This window comes from Lissotriton helveticus, chromosome 2_1 (assembly GCF_964261635.1).
Source record: "Lissotriton helveticus chromosome 2_1, aLisHel1.1, whole genome shotgun sequence".
NCBI classification, from domain to species: Eukaryota; Metazoa; Chordata; class Amphibia; order Caudata; family Salamandridae; genus Lissotriton; species Lissotriton helveticus.
The window spans coordinates 1044547609-1044573608 of NC_136059.1; positions in this window are offsets into that span (position 1 = coordinate 1044547609).

Below are 26000 nucleotides of genomic sequence, written 5' to 3' on the forward strand. Positions count from 1 at the left end.
TCTCCTTTGCTGGACGCATGACGCACCATCTTATCTTTCTTTTTGTCTTGCAGGCTGTGATTCACAAATGGACTAGCGATGATACGCCATGGCTGCACATAGTTTTATTTGTTGTTGTTTTGTTGTAATAAAATGTTTTATATGTAAATCCAAACATGACTAAGATTCTTATTTGTCAACCTCACAAGCTTCTTCTTATTAACAATTGTACGACATTACCCAGTTTTTTAAGTTCCAGATTCCCTAACGTGGCTGTCACATTTGTTTTTGGGTGGTGAGGGTGAGGGCGGATAAGGAGCTGCTGCTGGAGGATTCGGAGCAGTGTTGGGTGCCCGACCTGCTTGATCGTTGCCTCCATTGCATCTGTTCTCAGAGACGGCGGGCTGGCTTGTAGATGAAGAGCTGTGAGCTGACTAGCTGGCTCATAGAGGGAGAACCGTGGCCCATCAGTTCACAGGGGGAGAGCTGCGGGCCAGCTCGCAGAGGAACACCTGCGGGCCGACTGATATAGGAAAAGGTGCGGGCAGCCGGCTACCAAAGGGGTAGCTGAGTTACAGTGATGTGGGGAGGGGGAGCGTGAAGGGGGTATCTCACAGAGAGAGACCTGCAGTATATTTCCAGTCTTGGCTTCACAGATACAACTGCGGGCCCAAGAAGTCGCACCTGAAGAGCTGCGAGCTGACAAGTGGTACGCATAGGGAGACCTGCGGGCCCAAGAAGGTAGTTGGGGGTATGTTGGTGATGTGGGAAACTGCGAGCCGACAAGTGGTTCGCAGAGGGAGACTTGCGGGCCCAAGAAGGTTGTTGGGGGTATGCTGGTGATGTGGGAAGAGGGTGCATTACCTGCTGATATGGGGAGATGCCGAGTGAAAGGGGTATCTCGCACAGACAGAGCTCCGGTATGTAATCAGAGATGCCTTGGACAGATGTCAGCTGATGGACTGTATCACAAAATGGCTTTTCAATGCTCGTTTAGTGTGACTTATGAACAGTTCGCACCCAGGCTCGCAGAGGGATAACTGCGGCCCGTGGGCTCAACTCGCAGAGGGAGAACTACAGGCCATCTGCTCCCAAAGGAACAGCAGCGTAGTAGCTCGCAGAGGTAGAGGCACAGCAGCATACTAGCTCGCAAAGGTATAGAGCTGCGAGCCGACGGACTGGCTTCTAAAGGCATAGCTGTGAAGTGGTGATGTTGGGCAGAGGGAGCGTGAAAGGGTTATCTCGCACAGACAGAGCTCTGGTATATTAAATTGCCCCGGGATCTTTCTTTTATATTTTCACTCAATATGTGGCACAAGAGGGCTGCTAGCACTTCGAGGTTTAAAGTGTTAGCAGCCAATCAGAGGACACTTCCTGGTTTGAAGTGTTAGCAGCGAATCAGAGGATAGTTCGTGCTCAGGAGTGAGGCTCCTCCAAGATATATATGTATTTTTTCCTTCTATGTCTCAAAAACTACTTAACGGATTTACACCATTTCAACAAAAGTGCGCTTTCTGGACGAAGAACTTTCTCCTTGCCAAATTTGGCATAATTCTGTTCAGCAGTTTGACCTGTAGCCTTGTCTAAAATTTACTATGTAAAATTAATTGAGAAAACACGTTTTGGGACTTCCATTTTTTCTCAGCCCCCCTTGACCAATCACCCCCCAAACTTTCAAGATAGGAGCTGATCATAAAAGAGAAACTTTTTGGAAAGATTTTTCAAATGATGCCAAAGTTATAAGCACATGGAGGGCTCCAGGAGGGGGGCCAGGCAACACCCCCCCCCAACATGAGTGAAGCCCTGGGGCTTTTTTTAGAAATGCCCCCAGAACCTAGCCCACGCAGGGGCCACATTAAAATAAAACGCGGAAACCTGTGACCCCAGCACGAATTGCGCAGATTTTTTTTAAAGCTTTTTTTTATCCTGGGGGTCCTTCTGGGACCCCCTGAGCAGGCCTAGGGGGTCAGGGTGTTTCTACCCTGCCCCCTTCTCTTGTTTTATACCTTTATGTCTGTTTTCTGATGACGTGCTTCTACCGAGTCACAAGATGGCTGCCAACACTTCCTGGTTTGGAGTGTTGGCAGCCAATCACAGTGAAGCTCGTGCTCAGGACTTAGGCTCCGCCTAGACATCAAAACTTTTATTTTTCTAATTTTTCAGGAACTAACGAACGGATTTACACCATTTGAAAAAAGCTCACTTTCTGATCCAAGCACTACCTTTTTGCCATATTTGGAGTAATTCCGTTCAGTAGTTTCGGCTGTAGCCTTGTCCAAAGTTTCCTATGGGAAATTGATTTTTTTACTCCTATTTTTTGAATTTCTCAAAAACTACTCAATGGATTTACACAATTTAATAAAAAGATCGCTTTCTGAGCCAGGCTATCCCTTTTTGCCAAATTTGGGGTAATTCTGGTTAGCAGTTCGGGCTTTAGCTCATCTCAAAATTTCCTAAGGAAATGAACATTGTGATACCCCCTTTTTTCTCAACCCCCGCTTTACGAACCACCCCCAAACTTTCAGGATAGGAGCTGACCTGGATAGTCCTTTTTTTTTAGAGAATTTCGCAAAGATTTGTCAAATGACGCCAAAGTTATTAGCAAATATATATATATATATATATATATATGTATATATATATATATATATATATATATATATAGTTTTTCAAAGGCTCTGCAAATGGAAAAGCACTCGACAGCAGGTAGGAAGAATTTCTTCATTTATTTACATTTAGATGGTGGCTTGAAAGCTATGGTTTTTTCAGTGAATTTTTAAGTTTTTTCAAATGCTAATTCTTAACTATACCTTCTCTGAAACCTATGTTTTTTTTGTGAATTTCAAAGTTTTTTTTAATGTTAATTTCTAACTATAACGTCTCTGAAACTTATAGTTTTTAAGTGAATTTCAAAGGTTTGTTAAATGCTCATTTCTAAGTGTAATAGTAATTATACCTTTTTTTTGTACTGAATTTCTATAGTTTTTTAACTGTTTATTTACAAATATGTTATGTATTAAGCAAAGTTATATGTTTTTTCTGAAAACTGCAAAAAAAATATTAAAATCAATTTTAAACTGAAATATTTGTAATTTTTTTCCTTTATTTTTGTATTTTGATAAATTGATATAAATGTTTTTTTTCAGATTTTTTTGAGGAGTTGCATACCCAAAGCATACCTACCACAGTTGGTCTGCGTATTCTACGCACCATTTTGGAAAAGTCGTGAAGGATCCGCATATGGTGAGCGCCCTGTGTTACGTGGTATGTGACTGGCCGGCGACTCCTTCTCCCGCACATTCACGACAGATACCTATTACCATACGCAACGCGTGCACAGTGGCGGGCCTCACCTGACATCATATCATGGGCCGCCTGCAAGTGCTCCAAAACGCCGCGGCGCGGCTTGTACTCAGGCTCCCTAGGAGGTCACCCTCCAAACCTGCTCTTCAAGCCCTCCATTGGCTTCCTATGGAGAAGAGGGTAGAGTTCAAAGCCCTCTCCACATGCCATCGCATTCTGAGCGGTGAAGCCCCCGAGCCGCTTCAGAGTCTGGTGTCCCACTACGAGCCCACTCGCAACTTACGGTGCTCTCAGACTGGGCTACTAAAGGTACCCAGGGTAAGGAAGGCGCGTATGGGAGGGAGATCTTTTAGATATCTCGCTCCCAGATGCTGAAATGTCCTACCTTCAGAACTGCGACTTGAACCATCTGAAATCCTGTTCAGGAAAAAGCTTAAAACCCACCTTTTCAGCAGGTAGCCTTCAGTGGGAGGGGGGGGGCAGCCACTTCACTTACCACAGCGCGGGGACACGCCAGTGGCGTCACCAGGAGCTTTACAAATGCCCAATAAATAAATAAAAAATAAAATATACGCACTGGGACGCGCTGGGTGCGCGGCTCCCGCAAAAAAAATGTATGTTTCAAAATTATATGTATGTGTCTTTAATATACATATTAGGGCAAGAGATTATCTAAGGTATTCATAAAAATAATATATTTCTACTTGTAATAAACTTATATTGTTTTTAAATATATTTTCGTGAAGTTTAGTCGGATGCCTGCTTTGTGAGCGCAGGGTGCGCAGATCCCATGTGACTTAAAAAAAAAAGATTTGACTGGTTCAGAACTTTTCCCACTGTAACTATTGAAGGACCCCACCCATTCCAATCATTCTTGTTGGAGCATCTTTACAGAGACATTTCTTTTCCTACAAGATCCCTTTTTGCTTGTTTCTTTTGGTGTTTTTAACAAAATATCAAAAAAATGGCTTCTGGACAGCAGCAACAGCCAGAGGAAGTATCTTCTGAAGAAGAATTTTTGCAGGAGGCACCACGTCCACAGAGGCAGGAATCTGTTGTGTGGAAATTCTTCACTTTTCCACCTGGAGAGAAGAAAGTAAACGCGAGAAAGGTGAAGTGCAAAATTTGTGACCGAGTCCCGTCAGGAGGCAGTGAAAAAAAACACTCTTGTGGCACTGCTTCAATGTACAAACATCTCCGGACCATACATCCTCTCAATGTTGCTCGGAGGGAATCGAGGCAAGCTGCTTTGAACCCCTCACCTGCTGTGGCAAGTACGTCTGGAGCGTCCTCATCAACATCTGCATCGGATATTAGGCCAGAATTCGCCTTTCTTGAACAGCACTGCGTGAAGTGCAATAAACTAATATGCTTCTGTGAGCAGTAGGCGGATGCAGTTTGTGCTGCAGAATGCAACCATCGTTGTTAATTGTTTGCTTGTTTGTATTTGGAATGATAAATAAATCCAAAAGTTTCCTGTTTTATTAGTTCTTTTTTTGAAAAAACACCCCAAAAAAGAAAAAAAATACAAAAGAAAAAAAAAGTCCTTATCAGAACTACCTTATCTAGTTAAAGAAAGAACTATAATTTCATGGTAATGTGTGATAGTTTGGTTGAATATATGTATAGAGCATGATTGACTGAGAGAATGCATTAATAATGTATGGTGAATTTATAGGTGAAGACTTATGAGGAAGTACTGCAGCGTGACACTGCAAGCTCTTTAGCTGCACTGTGGCACTTCTGAAGCACAGGAATGTGATGTATGTACATGAACATGTTGCAACTTTGTACTTCCCTTTGCACTGCTGCACAAACTGCAGCCATGCAGTGACACAGGCACCCTTGCACATGATGCAAGATTTCTGTGTCATGGGGAGATTGTTTTTGTGCAGGAAGTGCAGGAAGTGTCACCTTCCTGCACAAAAACAATCAGTAAAGGTATTTTCCTCTGTCAATGTATGCTGTGGAATCCAGCATGCATTGAAAGAGGAAAAAATGAGGAGAAATGAAAACAATTCCCCTCGTTGCCCCTTGCTAGACCAGCCCTAGGATGGTGCAGCATTCACACACTTCTCCAGATTCACGATTTCTCAAAAATCTGGAGATGTGTTTTGTTCTATAGGTGTTGCGTGGGAATACCCACAGCAACACCTATGGAACACCCCTTCAAAGCAAAGTGCTGTTTTTGAAGGGTCGTATTTACAGGGAGAGGAAAAGCAACGCAGGGTGGCTTTTCCTCTCCTTGTAAATATGAAGGAGTGCCTGGCCCAATCACTATGTTACAAAAAGTGACATACTGGTGGTGCAGGGTGCTTGTAAATCTGCCCATAAGTGCTTACGTATTGGCAGACTGATACAATAAGAAGATAGTGCTGGATGGGTGATTGAAGAATTGCATTAGACTTACAGGAGGTATCCTACGCTGCATGTGAACTACTTCAGTATTTAATGGAGTGGACCAATAGTATGTATCTGCTTAGAGATTTGTAGGAATTATGCACAGAATAATGTATGTGTACTTGTGTTGGTGCCTAGGTCATTTTAAAGATTACCACTAGTAACTGGAATGATGACAGTGCTGCAAAGAGAGTGAAAACTTAATTTATAAGTGCTTACGTATTGGTTTGAGTAATAGGATAAGTAGATAGTTGTAGATAAGTGATTAAAGAAATGCATGGGACAAACTGGATGATTCCTACACTGCATGAGTACTAACTGGGTATTTAGAAGAGTGTATCAATAATATGTAGCTAGTAGGAGGTCTGCTTGGATAGTGCGCAAAATATTATAGCTGTACTTGTGTTAGTAGCAAGGCCATTCCATAAGTTCTTGACTAGGAACTAGAATAATTACAGTATTACAAACAGAGTGTATAGTGAAGTTATAAGTGCTTAGGTATTGGTGGAGTAATAGGATAAGTAGATAGTGCTGGATGGGTTAATGGAGAAGTGCTTGGGACAGACAAAAGGATTCCTAGACTGCATAGGTACTAACTGGGTATTTAGAACAGTGTATTAATAGTATGTAGCTGGTTAGAGATCTGCATGCATAGTGTACAAAATATTGTACCTGCACTTGTGTTAGTGGCTAGGCCATTCCTTAAGTATATGACTAATAACTGGAGTAATTTCAGTGCTATACAGAGAGTGACTGCTAAATTTATTAGTGCTTAGGTATTGGCAGAGTGACAGGATACATAGCTAGTGCTTGATGGTTGAATGGAGAAGTGCATGGGACAGACCGAAGGATTCCTAAACAGCATAGGTACTAACTGAGTATTTAAAAGACTGTATTAATGCTATGTAGCTGATTAGAGGTTTGCATGCATAGTGCACAGAATATTGTAGCAGTACTAGTTTTACTGGCTAGGCCATTTCTTAGGTACATGACTAGTAAGTACAATAATTTCAGTGCTGCAAAGAAAGTACATGTTGAATTTAGTGCTTAGGTATTATTGCGGAGTGATAGGATATGTTGATAGTGCTGGATGAGTGAGTGAGAGATGTATTGACTTAGACCTAGGTTTACAAAATGTGCACATTAAATGGTTTTCACAGAGAGGATTAAAGTGGCACCAATTGATGCCATTGCTTACATCCTTTTTGCATCTCAAACACCGTGACCACATAATTGTGCACTGTGGAGGCAATGACCTACTCACATTGATTGGGGTAGGTCTGAAAATGCTAACGAAGGACACATTTGCAGAATTGATGTTACTTTTCCCCCGAACTGCCTTTGTCTACTCTAACATATGCCAAAGACAGAAGTGGAACTGGTCCAATCAATTTTGTCCACAGATTGAGAAAGCTAGGCAACATGTCAATAAAGCTGTTTCTGCTTATCTCAGAGATTATAGTATGGGGTCCATTTACAACAACAATCTGCATTTCAATATGGATGGCATCTACAGGAGAGATGGTGTACATTTCACAGATGAGGGAAACAGAGTCTTTCTGAACAACTTTAGACTCTGCATAGGCACTTACATGTAGATACCAAAATCTCCCAATAAACACAAGGGCTCTTTTAGAGCCACCCAAGATCCAAACATATAACCTAGATTTATAATAAAAAAATCCTACTTTTTTTGCTGGGAGTCACGCACCCAGCGCGTTCACACCAGTGGGCCACGCTGGGAGTCACGCCTCCAGCGCGTTCACACCAGGGGGCCTCACTGGGTGTCGCGACTCCATTTGTTTTTTCTAAAACAAAATGGCTCCTACCACTAATTTCTATTCACCCCGGGGATCCCGGGGCCTATACACAACGATGGGGACCATGGGGGAAGCTGCAATTCCCCCACAGTACCGCCGGCTCGCCGCGTCCTGCGACAGCCGGCATTGCTTTTCCACATGGGGTGCTGCTAACATGCAGCTCCCCTTGTGGAGAAGCAATCTGGTTTGGATTTTGGAAGAGAGAGCAGGCTTCCCTTTTCTCTCTTCCAAAATCCAAAGCAGAGTTTGCTACGGTAGGGCCCTATCATAGCAAAAAGCAGTGTCTGGGGGATGGGCACCCCGGGACACTGAAGGATGGGCACCCCGGGACACTGCAGGAGCCTGCCCTAGGGGGTGGCGGTCCCCAAAGCCATCAAAGGCTACAGGAGGGGGGCCCCTAAGCCCCCTCACAATATTTGAAAAGCCCCGGGGGTGGCGGTCCGGGGCAGCAGAGGGACTGTGTGCCCCCCGCAAATGTATTGATAAAACCTAGGGGGGTGGTGGTCCCCAGGGATTGGGGGCTTGGATGCCCCCACCCACATAAAAAATCAAATGCCCCGGGGGGTGGCAGTCCCTGGGGCTGCAGGGGGCCATGCCCCTTGCATATCTTTGTACAAAGTGCTGGGGGGTGGCGGTAACGGTAACTGCATTAATTAAACCTCAGTGGGTTGGTGCAAAGCCACGCTGAGTATCCCTGATGTCCTCTGCTGAAACATTACGACGAACTCACCAGAGATTGATGTCATGCACTACGAGAACCATAAGGCTGTGCGTGCGTGACACATGGTCGTTTTCAGCTGAATGCCATTGAGAAAGGGATACGAGTCCTGAAACCGGCCCGGCTGGCGATTTTATGGTGACTGTTCCATGACGTTCCCTGTATGCAGCTGCCTTATTAAATTGCACGGAATACCACACCAACCTGAGGCTTCTTCTATGCATGGGTAACTTTGTTGTTGGATAATTTTGCGGCTATAGCCTAGCCGCGGGAGAAGCCCTCCGCGGGAGTGCAGACCTGGGATTACACCATGACGGTGTCATCTTCCAACAGGAGGTTGGTTTCAGGAGGGCAGCCGAGTGAGGACATCAGGGATACTCAGTGTGACTTTGCACCAAGCCACTGAGGTTTAATTAATGGCGTTACCTTCTGCTGAAACATTACGACAAACTCACTGGAGATTGATGTCATGCACTATGAGAACCATAAGGCCGTGCATGTAGCCACGCCCACTGGGGCAGTTTCTTGAAGGATGAAGTGCGTGACACATCGTAGTTTACAGCTGAATACCATTGAGAAAGGGATGAGTCCTGGAACCGGTCTGGCTGGCGATTTTATGGTGACTGTTCCATGACGTTCCCTGTATGCAGCTGCCTTAAATTGCATGACATACTACACCGACCTGAGGCTTCTTCTATGCATGGCCAACTTTGTTGTTGGACCTCACACAGCTACTTCCGAACTGCAAAAAGACAAGCGGAGACCCAGGTTTGGTGCTATTTTAAGTTATTCGAAAACACCACCAGCCGCCATCACAAAGCGTTTCGGCAGATCCCTGCCTTGATCACATGACAACATTGATGTGTACCACCTCCATATTTAAAGTGACAATGCATACATAGACATGGAAAACATACTGTGTAAGGGCTCAAATGCTTTTGTTCTCTCTTTTTGCACCATAGAATTTAAATGTTATGTATAAATATATATATTTTTTAAAGGAAAAACCCTAACATGGTACTCTATGGTACGGTTAATTTCCACAAAATGTGTTTATCGATTATTTGTGAACCGATTTTTACACTTTTTGGCTCAATTGCATGATTTTTCTTCACTGACCCGTATTGTTCTTATCCATGTTAATGAGAATAATTGAAAGTGATAGTGTAGAACTCTATAATACCCTAATAAAACAATTTAAAGTGCAAAATGTGTTCAAAGTATGGCTCCCTTGCTTTACTTCCGATGTGCAAATTTACAGGTTTCAAAGTGCTACTGTGCCTATTGGAAATGTACTGTATTTATTCCACTCCTGCTGTAGTTTAATGGTCTTTGACTCAAAGTCATGACACTTTTACAGGATTATGTGCAATATTATGTACAAAAAAACAGCATGTGAAAATTGCCTCTTAGTTTCCTAAATCGGAGCTTTCAACTAGAAAAATTGAAATAGATAAATGATTGCCACAATTATAAATATGATCCTTTTAAAATCAATCATAAGTACTTAATAAATAAATCAATACATATGATAAAACATCACATAAATATATTTCATTTATCATAAAAAACTGTTCTATAAAAACCAACAATACTAAAAATATTCATAGTTAATAAAACATTTCATTTAGTAATTCATGATTCTCAAAGTGCAAAAGTAGTTGTGGACCTTGGTTATTTCTTATTACGTATTTACATTTATACTGATGATTAACAGGATTTAAGACAGTTGAACTCTTCTCAGCATAGTGCAGTATATACATATTAGCTATCTGGGTAGGGAACAGAGATTTTTTTATTCTAAACATGTGTGAAGGTCCTCGCTCATATTTAGCCCGTTCGGCTGTTTTGTATCAAGCTGCAGTATGTAGTGGGTTTCCAGATGTCTTAATTTCCCTTCCCTAGCCCTTCCTCTTCTTTGAATTGGGACAGTGTCATTGACATAATACTTCAATTCCTTTGTGTTTCCCCCATAAAATTCCTTTAAGTGACGTGCTACTGGGTAGTTCGGGTCGTTGTTAGTTATGGCCCTAATGTGTTGTAGCCCCCTTTTATGCGCTGCCAGCTTGGTGCTCCCGATATACATTAAGTTGACGCTACATTCAAGAATGTATACTACAAATTCACTTTTACAGGTTAGATGATACTTAAGCATTTGATGTTTTACACTAAAAGCTGTCAGGAATGAAGTTTTGTTACACCCATAATTACAAGCCTTACAGTTCGAACATTTAAAAAAATCCCTTCCTTGCTGTAAGCCACCCAGCTTCTTCCTTGTACTCTGGACCACTTTTAACCAGTACATCGGCCATGGATGTTGATTTCCTATATGTTATCCATGGGAATTCTGGGAGCAAACTGCCTATAATGAGATCGTCTTTGACTATGTGCCAATTGCACTGAATAATCTTGCCCAATAAGTATTGCTGTCTGCTAAAGGTCAAAATCAGTCTGGGAGGGTCTCCAGGGACTGGCAAGTTATTCTCTTGGATGTTATGTGACAGTTCCCTGTCCTGTAACAAATCTTTCCTTGCCATTAACCTGGACTTCCTGATAGCTATATCTATGATTTTAGCACTGTATCCTCGTTCAATAAAGTGCATTTTACTTTCCTGTTGGTGCTTTTCTAGATCCACTTTGCTGCTACATATCCTCCGCAATCTAAGCGTCTCCCCATCGGGGATGCTGTGAATTAAGTGTGGATGGTGTGCACTTGTTGCATGAAGCAATGTATTGCCTGCAGTTTCCTTGCGAAATAGAGAAGTACAAATGTTACCGTTGTTTATGGTAACCTTGATGTCTAGAAAAGGGACACTACAATTACTTATACAAGACGCAAATTTCAGGTTTACATCATTTACATTGATACATTTGATAAAATCCTCTGCTTCATTCACTGTCCCGTTCCAAATAATAATCATGTCATCAATGTATCTTAGACAAGATACCACCTTATCTTTATAGGTGTCTCAGTATTGCTCCCTGAGGACCAGCTCCTCCCACCAGCCCATAAACATACAGGCATAACTGGGGGAAAAGCTGACCCCCATTCCAACACCTTGAACCTGTTGGAACATTTGTTTTTTTTTAACAGGAAGAAGTTATTCTCTAATTCTATTGTGTTGAGTGAATTCAATGGGTCTTCTTGATAAAAAGTACTCTGCTGTTTTTAAACCGTCACAGTTCTTTATACAGGTGTATAGTGAAGATACATCTAAGGTAATGAGTTGATAGCCTTCTTACCACTTTATTTTACCAATTTTACATATAAAATCACCTGTATCTTGATAAAAGATTCCTAGCCTTGGACATGTTCTTGTAAAAAAAAGTCTATTTAGACAGGTTTTCTAGTGGTCCATCACAGGCTGCTATGATTGGCCTGCCCGGTGGTCTTTCCTTGTTTTTGTGAATCTTTGGTATAAAGTATATGACGGGTGTTTTGGGATGTTCTTTTTTTTTAAAGTTAAGTTCATCTAAACTCAAGAGACCCAAACTCCTCTGAGCCAGCAGTTTACTGTGTAGCTGATCTTGCATGGTTTTGTATTTGATGGGGGAACTTCTATGGTAGCATTCATTATCATTTAATTGGCTGTATGCTACTACCATATAATCTGAAAGGGGCCAAAGTACTATGTTCCCCCCTTGTCGGAGTTTCTAATCACAATTATATTTTCCTTCTTTAATTTATCCATTAGTTGTCCATACTTTCTTTCCTGATTAGTGAATTTTCTTTTGGTCATATTGGTTGCCATATTGAGGTTCTTAACTTGTGCCACTACCAATTCATTGAAGACATCTATTGAATCTCTGGCCAATATCGGAGTAAATTTTGATTTATTTTTTAACTGGGTTTCCGGTTTCCTGTTGCCCATTGCTGTTATCTCATGTGCTTCCCTTTGTGGAAATCCTTTCATATTGCTCCCACATTCCTCAGGAGGGTTGGATATTTGAGATGGTGTGGTTAGATTAACCAGCGATTGAAGGTCAGATAATAGGTTGTAATCTCCTGCTACTAGTCTCGGAGTGTCTGACCTATCTGGTGGCTGGCGCACTTCCACATTCCCTTGTGTTTGTAATTTGTGGAATTTTTTGAGTTTGAGCTTTCGGATATATTGGTAAACATCTGCCCTGGTTCGAGTATATTGGAAATTTGATTCCGGACAGTACGAGAGTCCCAAAGAGAGCAATTGCGTTTCTGCAGCAGACAAGTCTATTTTTGCCAAATTAATGATTGTGTTGTCATTTTGTTGGCTGTTCAGGGGCTTCTCATTTAATTGGCTTGTTTGTTTTTCCACGTCCCCTGACCCCGTCCGCCTCTTTTGCTCCCGGTGTTTTTTTGCGGCCCTCCTTCATTCCCTCCTCCTCCTTGTGTGTTGTTTTTTGCCGGTTGGCTCCTGGGGCAAAGGGTTTCTCTCCTGCTCTGTCTTATGTATTCCAGTTCTTCACCCATTGTAAGCCTTATTTTATTGCGTTGCTCCTCACGTCCTTCCGGGTCTGACTCACTCTCAGCAGCTGAACTTAATTCTGATATGGACGAAGCTTCTGGCTCATGGATTACTTGTATAGATCTGCTTCAATCTTGTTGGCTTTTTTTCACAGTGGCATCGCGGAATGTATCATATTTTCTAGAAAAGAAGAGTATTTGCCCATTATCATAGTCCTGTTTGTCCCGTCTAAATTTATACGTCTTACGTGCTTTTATCTTATCTTCCTCCTTTTGCAGTCTTTGCATCATTTCATCTTCTAATTTAATTTTTTGCTGTTGTGGGTCACTTAATGTTCGGATTTCACTTTTCAAGGCCTCAATTTTAGGTATTAAATCCTCCCGGTCACAGTCTGCATATATTACTAGTATCTCTACTAGTCTTCGGGACGAATCTAAGTTATATTGGGCCCATTCTGGATTAGGCGTGTCATAGCTCAATGGAGAAGTGTGGCTCAATGGTTAGAGCGGCAGACCTTGATGCAGAGGTATGGCCCGGGACCAGGGTTAAATTCCTGCCTGGGCTGGTCTCGGCAGATCTTGGGCTCATAATTCCTCGGACCTGATTTCTCGCCTCGGTGCCTACTCTAAGCATGGGTCCCACGCTGCAACTCTGGGCAATAGCTTGCTTAGTCTCCACAACGGCCCCCTACAGCGCTAGGGATGCCTGGTTGCACCCTGGGGATGCCCAGGAGTGGACATTTCATGGGGAAAAACCAGGAAGGGTTCCCTAGCGGTATGAGTACAGCGCCAGGACACTCAGGAGTATCAGTGCGCTTTACAAGTACGGCTACATTTACATTAACATAGCTAGGTGCTATCATAATTTTCAGGCCCCTAGGTATGCGCCCGACATCCAAATACTTTTTTAGGGATTTTGACTCCCACCATTTGGGGGTCTCCTGGCACATCATTTTCTTAAGTATTCTTTACTTTTCTTTTCCCCCGGCATTGCTGTTTTCACCGGCACTTGTATTAGTTGCTCTCGGCTCTAGTGCCTCGTCCGCAAACATTTCCACTGCGTCCGTTTCGCGGTCCCTCAATGTTGTGGCTGACATGGTGGCATTTTCAATATGCACATGTCACAATACAGTCCCGTTCCTTTATTATCACCGACAAGCCTGTCTTGTGTCAAGACTCTTCTAAGCACACCGCCCCACCTGCTGTTTATCCCGAAACCGTCCCGTACCTTGTTTGCCAGTTGCCGCTTGCCTCAGCTACCTCGCTCCGCTCCTCCGAGCGTCCGCTCCGGCAGCTTAAGACTCAGCTGCTTTCCGACTCACCCGCAGGACAGTGTTTCCATGTAGTAGGGGGCTCCGTGAGTTTCCACTTCCGGGTCGTTCCAGCTTGGCATCCACTCCCATGAAACCAGCAAGTCTCACAGGATACAGATGCCCGCGACTCTCCTTCTTCCAAGGAGCCAACAGTTGAGAAGGGGGTCTACGTCACTGGGGAAAGTCGTCCAGTGCCAATATGTCACAAACCTCGCACGTCACACAGCTACTTCTGAACTGCAAAAAGACGAGCGTAGATCCAGGTTTGGTGCTATTTTAATTTATTCTAAAACACCACCAGCCGCCATCACGATGCGTTTCGGCAGATCCCTGCCTTGATCACATGACAACATTGATGTGTACCACCTCCATATATAAAGTGACAATGCATACATAGACATAAACTATAACTACCTACTGGCGACTGCCAGAAGGTAAAATATATATATATATATATGCATTTTTATAGAAGGTAACAATAATTAGAAATCATATCATGGGGCTGATTACGATGTTGGTGGGTCTGACACTGACGCCGCATCGGTGTCGGACCCACAGACATCTGCCCCAGCAGTCCGTCCTCCGTATTATGATGCGGCAGGCAGAGGCATTGAGGGGAGGTACCATCCACGGTGCTTCTGAAGGGCTCAAAGAGCCAGTCTATGCATTGGAAAGACACCATAATCCCCTAATGATGGCAGCTCCACTGTCGGGATTATGATGTAATTTTCCGGCAGCCTTTCAATGTCAGCCTTTCCGATATGGAAAGGCTGCTGGAAAATGACTTTGGCAGCCCCAAGCAGAATTCCCTCCCCGCCAACCCTCCGCTAAGAGGCCCGGGGGTACCTACTATGCCTCCCCTAAACATCCCTGCACCGTGAGGCAGGCACCATGAAATGTTGCTTACTATAGGCCTTATTACAAGTTTGGCAGTCCTTCTACAGCCCTGTCACCACTGATAATCCCATGGTGCACCTGCTGGATTCTGAGTTGAATCCAGTGTGGGTGGGTGGTTCTGCAGCAGTCTCACAGCTGCGGCTGTGTCAGGCTCATATGAGAGCCTTAACAGCAGGCTGCCACTGTGACAGCGCCTGCAGCACATTCCTTACAGCATGGCATGCACCATGTCATGCATTCCACACTGTGCAGGAACAGGGGTGAAATTCCAGGGGAGCACACCATGTGCCCTGCCCACACAGGTCCAGAAGAGGAAGGGGGCACTTGCATCTCTGTCACCCTATTCATAGTGGGCTCACAGCCATGAAATGGGTGGTGGAAATGCAACATGAATATGCTTGGTGGTGCTGCAGAGGCACCACCAGCATATTCCTGCCCCTTTTCGCAGTGTCACTTCCACAGGATCCTGGATCCCGGAGGAAGTGGGCAGTCCTGTGGTAGTCTGATTATCACACACGATAAGCAGTGGGTGAACCCGCAGTGGTGGTCAGTGTTTGGACCACCAACTCGAGTACGGCAGTCCTAGTACTGCCGTACCTGGAATAAGGCCCTATATTGCAACAATATTTTCGTATCCCAATGTCTTTGAACTCAATACAAACATGCATTCCAGAATGACATATTTTCTCATAGACCAAGTTATTGTGACTCATTGAAGCTAATGGCTGTTTTCGTTCAGGAGCATGTTAACTTCAAATTGTATTATTGATGAAACATGTGTTATTAAAGTCTACGCTCAATGAGGTGGGTTTGGCTAAAGAATTGATCACCCAGACTTTGGGACCTGCAGCTGATGCTGACTGGTATAAATTGCAACAGTATTTTGAGTACACTGTGGATACATGCTGAAGTCACGGTCGAAGTGACAAGTGCCTACCCAGGCCCCCCTTTAGGTACGACCAGAGTTAATTGTATAATTTACCTCCATAATTGAAATGCATCAGTCTACAGTACTGTATCTTATGAATACTGGTCCACCTACTGACCTTTGCTAATGCAAGTAATGGGATTGCTGAGCAGTGACTATGAAGGAGCTGGGTGTGTGTTTTGTCTTGAAATTTGTATGTGAGTGAATTGAAATGTAGCAATCTCTACCCTGTCAGGACCCATTGAATGTATGCACTCTGATCATGATTTTAGCAGAAGTGATTTCCCTACAAATTGGCGATTTTAACATGAAAATATTCTCACAGTGCGGATTTGCTCATTTGTAGAAATCCTACTATTTAAAAGAATTGTGTGATACTCTTGCATGTGCAGCCAAACTGATATAATTTTCCCTACTTAAAATGTTGCAGAAGACTCTCAATCCTCACATCCACTGTTCTATTTGGAGCGGAAAATATGAAAAAAATACCTCTGCTTGGAAAAGCGGTTGCCATTTTTGTGCGTCTTCAGTTTACAGAAGAATCTCCCTCTGATTAGGGCCTTGTTGGTCCACAGGCCCGAGCTCTGCATTATTCAGATGCAGGCAGTAACACTTTGGCTTTGATGTAGAGCTCTCAACGCGAGACAATGCAAATGACATTTCCCAGCATTTTTTTCCATTAATGAACAGTACTTCAGGGAGCGTAAAGGCAAGAGGCATATAATTTCTGAACTATTTAAATTGCTAATTAGATCTGTACAGGAGGTGTATTCCTAATGCAGACAATTACTACGGCTCCTAAGTGTTTGCCTTACAGTTGCTAATTACTGCAGAAGCCAATTAATTGCTGTTGACTTTTTGTATTCTCTGGCATATCTCCAGTTAATATTTACATGTATAATGAAGACAAAATTGGCAAACACTGTGTCATTTTGTAATGAACAACTCCAGTGTCTAAACAATGAGTACATTATCTCATTTGTGCCTGAAGAGCGCCTCTGATTAGCATATGTTCTCTGCACACAACAAAGGCGTTACTTCAAAAGTGTAAAAACATTATTTAACGAACAGTAGGTAGACCGGTAGAGGTAATGGTGCTCGAGTTCTCCAGAAATACATTTCTTCACACGCAAGTAAATTCAAAAGGGAAGCAAATAAATGAATAAACACGTACTCCCACTGACACTCATTAAGAGATTCGAGAAGGAGCGGTTCTTGAAATGTGTGAGTTTGCTCCCAGCATCAAAATGAACAACAATATGTAAGAATTTATATTTTTGTCACTGCTTTGAATAATGGATAATATCCAGATCATTTGGGAGCATTCAGAAACTACTAAGCCTCCTTTCCTCCCATATAACTCATCACTAAACCTAGACAATCCAAACCATCCTATACCTGCAAACAAGCTTCTTTCAACCTTAACAGTCATGACATACAAACATCGCAACCCAACCTCTTGTCCGCTGTCCACTTCACCCTCACATAAATCAGGCAGTGGCATCATCATCATCTTTCACAGAGTATTTCAAAGTTGTTAATCATACCCATTCTGGACAATTAACATATTTTAGCTTATCTACTGTCCCTCTGGCAACATCAAAAACTTGCGGGATGACTTCAACTACGTCTCCTTACCCATCTTCATGTCTACATCATCTACATTGGCAAGTTCAAACTTCTTGACTGCCCTACTATGAAGGTTATAACACATTCCCTCATTAACTTCTCCTCCTTCTGCAGTGCTACCACACACATCCCCAAATCCGCTGACAACCTTTGAAACAATGAGTGCCTCGTTCTAACCATTACATCATGGCCAATGCCTACAACCCCTCTCTTTTGACTGTGTGCCCACCACCCTTCCACAATGCTTTCAAAACCAGTGGCGGGTCCTCAGCTAAGGTGGAGGAGCGTCTCCCCACTGCACTCGGAGCAGTGTAGAAGGTAAATTAAAATGATAACAGAAGTTATCATTTTATTTGTAGTATCTTTCAGCCAGAATAGGGCAGGGTGGGGCAGGGCTTCAATGAGGTCAAGGGAGGAGGAGTAGTTGCTGCACCTTAAATGTACATGATGGTTTGGCTGACCGTCTGGTGCTGGCCAAACAGTCATGCGCACTTTAAATGTTCTCCACTGGGCTGTAATGCATAGCCTAGGTGGAGAACATGCACAGGCTGTAAGTCCCCATCTAAGCGCAGAACCACACTGCTCAGACCAATCACGAGGCTGCTATCATGGTGACAGCAGCATCATAATTGGCTTAGGGGAGCCTGGGTGCTGTCGAGAGCCAGCAGAACAGTGAGGATAAAGAACTAATTCCTTTAAACAATACTTTCTCTTCACGTCAATACAACATAAAACTTAGATGCCTGTTTCAACAGTATTAATTCTACTCTATGACTGTCTCATCGTGTCACACCAAACAGGTCATACAGAATAACAATACCCACTTGTGTTAAAAAAACACAACATCACCAGACACGAAATCAGGATTCTCAAAAGACCTAACACTACACCCTCTCTCCCAAAACCATAGTAACTCTGAAAGCCACAACATTTCCATTCACAGAGCCATATGTGCCTACTACATCAAAGTGATCTCAAACTGACAGCTAAGGGTGTGTGGAGCTGTGAAGTCAATTAATTCTCTACTTCACTTTACTAAACAATTTACCAGCTTCACAAAATTTGAAGTTTTTCAGGCTTTTAAAAAAATATCAGCGTTAGCCTCTCCTTCTTGGAGAAGAAATCATTTAGACTGTCATAATCAATGGAAAGGAGCAATAGGCAGACTGTTGACACTTGGCGGCAGGTTCCTGTCAGAATGCACCGTACACTCCTCCTTCTGAGCCACAACTTCTCTTTGTCACAATTTCCTCTGCTTTGCGAACCTCTGTCTTTCCCAGGAAAAGTCGTTTTGTTCCAATCACATCCACACAATCCCAGCAGCTCAATCCCTGTCCACACCCACCTGGAAAAGCAAGGAAACTTTGCACACTGTGGTGAAGAATGCAAATGGCAATCTTCACAGGAAAAGCGCTAATTTTACCTCATCCTTATTAATAACAAGTATAAAGTCCTAGTCAAATAAATTAAACATTGCCATAAATACTTTAAGGCTCCCTACCACCCTTTACACTGAAAGAAACCCACAGCCCTGTTTACCAAAGAAATGCAAACAGTGTCCCTGGTATCAATTAATTCACTTTGTCTCCAGCTTTCTAAAGCATACTAGTCAATCTTCTAGGCTTGCCACAGCCCCGAAGCACTCAAAAAGTAGCACTGTAGGTTGTTGAGATGGCATACAAACCATAGGACAATCTGAATTCTATGGGACAGATGTGCTAAGAAATCATTTTAAAAAATGGCTGCAATTTGAGCACTGACTTTTTGAAAAATAATGAGTTTTTTTTAACCGATCTATGTATAAATATGTTGTTTTATGAAAACACAATTCCATATCGGTGATCATATTTAATTAACTTTTTTTTAATGCAGTTTAGTTTTATTAAAGGAAGTGGTTCTGCACTAAAGAAAACAGACATAATTTTTTACAAAGATTTTTTAGGAGTTGGCAGTGATCCCCTGGACCAGCTCCCACTCCCAAACAAACTTTTCTTCTTATTCACAAAAAGGTCCGAACCGACCCCTTCCAATTTGTGACTAGGTCAAAACCTCTTTTGATGGGCCGACACCCTTTCAATACCTTGCGACTGTAATTGTGTACACAAATCATTGATACATATTTGGAAGGGATGGTATAAACACTCATTTTGTGATTCAGTTATCAGTTACCCAATCACAAAAAGGGTTTAGTAGATTTGTAAAAGCAAACTGTTGGACTTGGCCCTTTTTGCAGGTTCACCCCTAAACGTTTTTGCATTTCTTCCTGACTTTTCTTCTGTGTAGTGTTAGTTGGTTCAGACCTCTGGGCACTTTAGCACTATGGTTCAGTGTGAAGTGTGTGCGCTCTGTGCTACATTTAGTGAGAGTTGCCTGCCCTCCCATAGGAATGCATGGGGGATTCCCTGTTCAGTGTGTGTCAGTGGTAATTCCTGTTATGAGAGGAGCAGTATGGTCAGGTCTGGTATGTCTGAAATTGTGAGGATAAATGCTGCGCAATGATGTGTGCAGATTCATTATGACTATGTGAGAAATGCCACTTTCAAAAGTTACCAAACAACTATGGGCCTTGAATCAACTCAGTGACGCAGAAGCGATAAATTTAAACAAAAAAAACCAAAAGCCAGTACTGAGACTTAATAAACTAAACCTAATTCTCCACACAAACCATAAAGTAGATTTATAGCCGTGGTTGGATTGAACCCATCAAAGTTTATTTTTATTTTCAAACTTTCTTCAAGAACATACTACAAAGTATTTCATAAATATGTGCAACAACAACACAAATTAAACGAAATATACAAAAGACATAAAGTGTCATACACCAAAAACCACTTGGACACCTCCAATCATACTTGCTGTATGTATCAACACCTCACTCAACCAACACTGTCAGTCCCAATCATACAAAAGTACACCCATACAACCTAAATCCAGACATACAACAACAACAAAGTGAATCCCAAGTCAACAGAGAAAATCTTTTCAATTGAACAAAAAACGGGTAAAACAAGGTTAAATCTATTAAACAATTGGGCCCTGTGTCCCCAACACTAGATGTATACTCTTTAACCAGCTATTAAATCACAGTTTTGGTTTGACAGGGAAAAACAAAAAGGTTGACGCGTTTCAAACCGGACCCTTTAGTCCAGTTCTCATCAGGACCAAAACGAATCTGAAAGAGGATACAAAGAAACCTCCTTAAATTCATGAACTTATTCAACATTTCATAAAAAGAGAAAGACACAACAAACGCCATGCCTGACAAAAGCCTCCTACCTTAATTTCAACGATGTACTTGAGTGAGTTCGTCAGTGAGAATAGTTTATCTGTGAAAGGACAACACAGAGCTGTAAACACAAGTTAGTCTGCCTAAAACAGAGTCCTCTGTCATTTACGTCATAATGGTGAGCGGGATCTTTCTTTACCTAATAACTTTTAAAAGTTAGCATTTCTGTGTGCTATGTGTCTGCCTGCCTGATGTGTATTGGCTGTCTGATTTTGGAGGAACAGGGCAGACTGAGCCCGACCTGGATTGAATAGAGAGATCTGCAGTTGGAGTATGGGGAGGGGTGAACCTTTGATCTGAGCAGGGCTGTGCCTGGCAAAGTGAATAATGGCTCCAACTTCCACTGTGTGACTGATGGCAGACCCCCTCTTCCTGAAATAATATTAAGATACAGTGGTCTTCAACTATTACTTTCACTCAACTGAATTAATCAATCCATAGTCAATATTGACACATAGTTATGGGATATGTCTCTCAGATCAACCCTAGACAATCAATGTACTAAATTTTGAAGGGAAACAAAAATGAAACAGCAATAATTACAAAATCAGGGGCAATTTTTATTTGTTTTCAACTATCTATATAAAAGTAGCTTTTAGGTTGCCCAAAGAGAGCGTGCAAGAAATAAGAAAAAATCAGGTGCTTAGGAAAGAGAGGAGCAGATAAAGGCATAGAAATATTCACAATATTATTTACACAATGGATCGGTTATGCAATTCACCGTCCTACAACAACCTGGTCTTCAATATCATTTTTTTTCAGATTGTTCATTAGATGGAAACATAACTTCCAAAAACTTTTTTTGCACTAGAAAATGTGTCTCATGGTCCAGGTATTAAAAAGGGAAAGAGCAATGACGTTTCGACTCGTCTTAAGGCTTAAAGGTGAGTTGGACCGTGGCCATGCGAGTCTTCATCAGGACTAGTACAATGGGCAACCCAAGGGGTAGTATTGGCCCTGAAATGAAGTAAAGATTTAAATCAAGTTGTTGCATTAGAATTGCGACCAATTTCAGTCTCGCAAATCAGAGGGCAAAACAATTATTTTTTCTTACCCTACAATGGGGATGGACCAAGTGGAGTATCTTCACTCGTTGTCCCAGGTTTTTGTTTTACCTCCTAAAGATATAATAACGTGGTGAGAGGACTATCTCTTGTTGCTACTCCAAGAAATTTCAAACCAAAAATTGTCTGAACACGTCATACCTTATCCATGATCAGTAGATAGAATAGTTCTTTTTCATGGAAAAGCAGGCCTCAATCTCTGCATATTCAGGTCTCAAGGATTGTGTTTAAAGAAAGTCCTATAAGTAAATAAGGAAACCGATCAAATTCCGGTATTCTCATACATTGTTATGTTTCAATATAGAATTTATTCATTTATAAAGTACTCTGCCATCGTGAAATTAAAATGGCATTTATTTTTGCGTTGTGAATTATGCAAAAACAGGTTTTTTAACGGTAGGTTTTGGAATATACTAGTTGCAGCAAGAACCTTACCCAAAGTAACTTTTGTATATACACATAAAATTCGTGTATCGCCCTGACCATTGGTTCGTGGGCATATATTTGCAAATACCAGTGTTCAATTCTGAAATCCACTGTAGAAACAAGAAGAACGGATCAGATTAACTGGCTCGAAATATGGTTTTTAAAAGAAAAGATCCTTAGTAGCCCCCACGACCAGCCGCGGTCAAAAGAGAGACTCACCGGAATCCAAGTCTTCCTGTTCCTACTGATTACGTTCTGAGCCGACTCGCGCTCAGACGGCGTGTTTAAACTTCCGTCAATGGGTATAGAAAGAGGACTCATAAGTCTTCATCATAACGGGGAGCTGTAATCATCGGTTATGAATTAATTTACATCACGAATAAAGACAAATGTTTAAGATTTAAAGTGTTTACAATAAAAGCATATTGCTATGTTGTCAGAAAAGATCAACCTTGCAACTCCGTCATTTTTAATGGGAGCCGTCGAATTCAATTAATAAATTTCACTATGCTGCTTTCAAGGTGCACAGACGTTTTTTATATATTCGATAAAGGCGTATTAGGTCAACAACGAGTCGCGTTTTTTGCCTCCAATATTTTGTAATGGGAGAGCGTCATATGCGTAACATTCACTCATATGTTTGGAAACCTCAAAATAGCGTGTTGGACCGACTCGTATTCAGACGCCATGTTTGGAAGTGCAATTGAAACATCCAATGGTCTTTTTTGTCTGTCACATGAAAGGTTAGATTACTATTAATCAATATATATGCACACACAATTATGATGGCTATTATTACATATTTGATACACTTTAGTACAAGTAATTCAAATTACCAGGTAATAATCAACAGTGAATATTTTGGTCACATGCAGAAATTCATACAACCAGATCTCAGTATCGTATCTTCAATTAGTGTGTGTAATATACAGCATAAGATTTCAGTAAAAAGGAGGAAAAATCACTAATAAATCTCTAATACATCACAGTAAAACAAGAGGGGGGGGAGAGATCACCCTACATACATTATTGATTGTATAACACATGATTAAAGCATCTGGAACTATACCCAAGGATCAACCAAGGAGACCCCCAGACCTGGCAATTAATTTCATTCATACCTCTAATGTTTCAAATGGGGAATAGAATACTTAAGAGGGCACAATGTACACCTTATTGATTGAATCACCTTTAGAAATAAGTAAACTTTTCATCTGGTAAGCAATTCGTGGGAGTGACAATGTAGATACTTTCATACCTTGAGGAGTGCCACCTGCCTGTTAATTTCCTCCTGTTCGTTTAGACCTTTGTTTACTGTGTTAAGGGAATATATCCATTTACATTCTCTTAGATTTAGCACATTGCCAAAGTCACCTCCCCGTGGATTAGCTTCCACCTTCTCTATGACCCACCATCGAAGACTGTCACAGTCATGTCCAAAAGTCATAAAATGTTCAACTGAAGGTGCGCCTGGTGTTTTGCATCGAATGCGACTGCAATGTTGCAGAATTCTGCATTTCACTCTTTGCGTAGTCTGGCCTATGTACATAAACCCACAGGGGCATACAATGGCATAAATAACCCCTGTGGTGTTACAGTTACTCGATTTGTTGGGAGAAGAGATCGAACCAATGTAGTAGCACACACCAGACGGTCTTCAATCAAAGGAGAGATTGAAGACCCTCTGGTGTGTGCTACTACATTCAATACAAAACGTAGTGCAATAAAGAAATCGATTAATCGTCACTGGCACCTGGTCAGTGAAGAACTGGGAGGCTTACCGCCTCCATTACACGCATTTAGGAAAGGGATGAATGTCAGGGACCACTTGGTTCGATCTCTTCTCCCAACAAATCGAGTTGTAAATCAGACCACACTCTGGGGCCTTCCACCGATCACGGGGCACACTAAATGGGGCACATGTCGGGCATGCCTTCTGACAGTGGAATGTACCACTTTCTCCCACAATGATAAAGTATACACTTTGACTTACCACAGTAACTGTAACACCACAGGGGTTATTTATGCCATCGTATGCCCCTGCAGTCGCATTCGATGCAAAACACCTGGCGCACCTTTAGTTGAACATTTTATGACTTGGACATGACTGTGACAGTCTTCGATGGTGGGTCATAGAGAAGGTGGAAGCTAATCCACGGGGAGGTGACTTTGGCAATGTGCTAAATCTAAGAGAATATAAATGGATATATTCCCTTAACACAGTAAACAAAGGTTTAAACGAACAGGAGGAAATTAACAGGCAGGTGGCACTCCTCAAGGTGTGAAAGTATCTATATTGTCACTCCCACGAATTGCTTACCAGATGAAAAGTTTACTAATTTCTAAATGTGATTCAATCAATAAGGTGTACATTGTGCCCTCTTAAGTATTCTATTCCCCGTTTGAAACATTAGAGGTATGGATGAAATTAATTGCCAGGTCTGGGGGTCTCCTTGGTTGATCCTTGGGTATAGTTCCAGATGCTTTAATCATGTGTTATACAATCAATATGTATGTAGGGTGATCTCTCCCCCCCTCTTGTTTTACTGTGATGTATTAGAGATTTATTAGTGATTTTTCCTCCTTTTTACTGAAATCTTATGCTGTATATTACACACACTAATTGAAAATACGATACTGAGATCTGGTTGTATGAATTTCTGCATGTGACAAAAATATTCACTGTTGATTATTACCTGGTAGTTTGAATTACTTGTACTAAAATGTATCAAATATGTAATAATAACCATCATAATTGTGTGTGCATATATATTGATTAATAGTAATCTAACATTTCACGTGACAGACAAAAAGGACCATTGGATGTTTCAATTGCACTTCCAAACATGGCGTCTGAATACGAGTCGGTCCAACACCCTATTTTGAGGTTTCCAAACATATGAGTGAATGTTACGCATATGACGCTCTCCCATTACAAAATATTGGAGGCAAAAAACGCGACTCGTTGTTGACCTAATACGCCTTTATCGAATATATAAAAAACGTCAGTGCACCTTGAAAGCAGCATAGTGAAATTTATTAATTGAATACGACAGCTCCCATTAAAAATGACGGATTTGCAAGGTTGATCTTTTCTGACAACATGGCAATATGCTTTTATTGTAAACACTTTAAATCTTAAACATTTGTCTTTTTCGTGATGTAAATTAATTCATAACCGATGATTACAGCTCCCCGTTATGATGAAGACTTATGAGTCCTCTTTCTATACCCATTGACGGAAGTTTAAACACGCCGTCTGAGCGCGAGTCGGCTCAGAACGTAATCAGTAGGAACAGGAAGACTTGGATTCCGGTGAGTCTCTCTTTTGACCGCGTCTGGACGTGGGGGCTACTAAGGATCTTTTCTTTTAAAAACCATAGATCGAGCCAGTTAATATGATCCGTTCTTCTTGTTTCTACAGCGGATTTCAGAATTGAACACTGGTATTTCCAAATATATGCCCACGAACCAATGGTCAGGGCGATACACGAATTTTATGTGGATATACAAAAGTTACTTTGGGTAAGGTTCTTGCTGCAACTAGTATATTCCAAAACCTACCGTTAAAAAACCTGTTTTGCATAATTCAAAACGCAAAAATAAATGCCATTTTAATTTCACGATGGCAGAGTACTTTATAAATGAATAAATGCTATATTGAAACATAACAATGTATGAGAATACCGGAATTTGATCGGTTTCCTTATTTACTTATAGGACTTTCTTTAAACACAATCCTTGAGACCTGAATATGCAGAGATTGAGGCCTGCTTTTCCATGAAAAAGAATT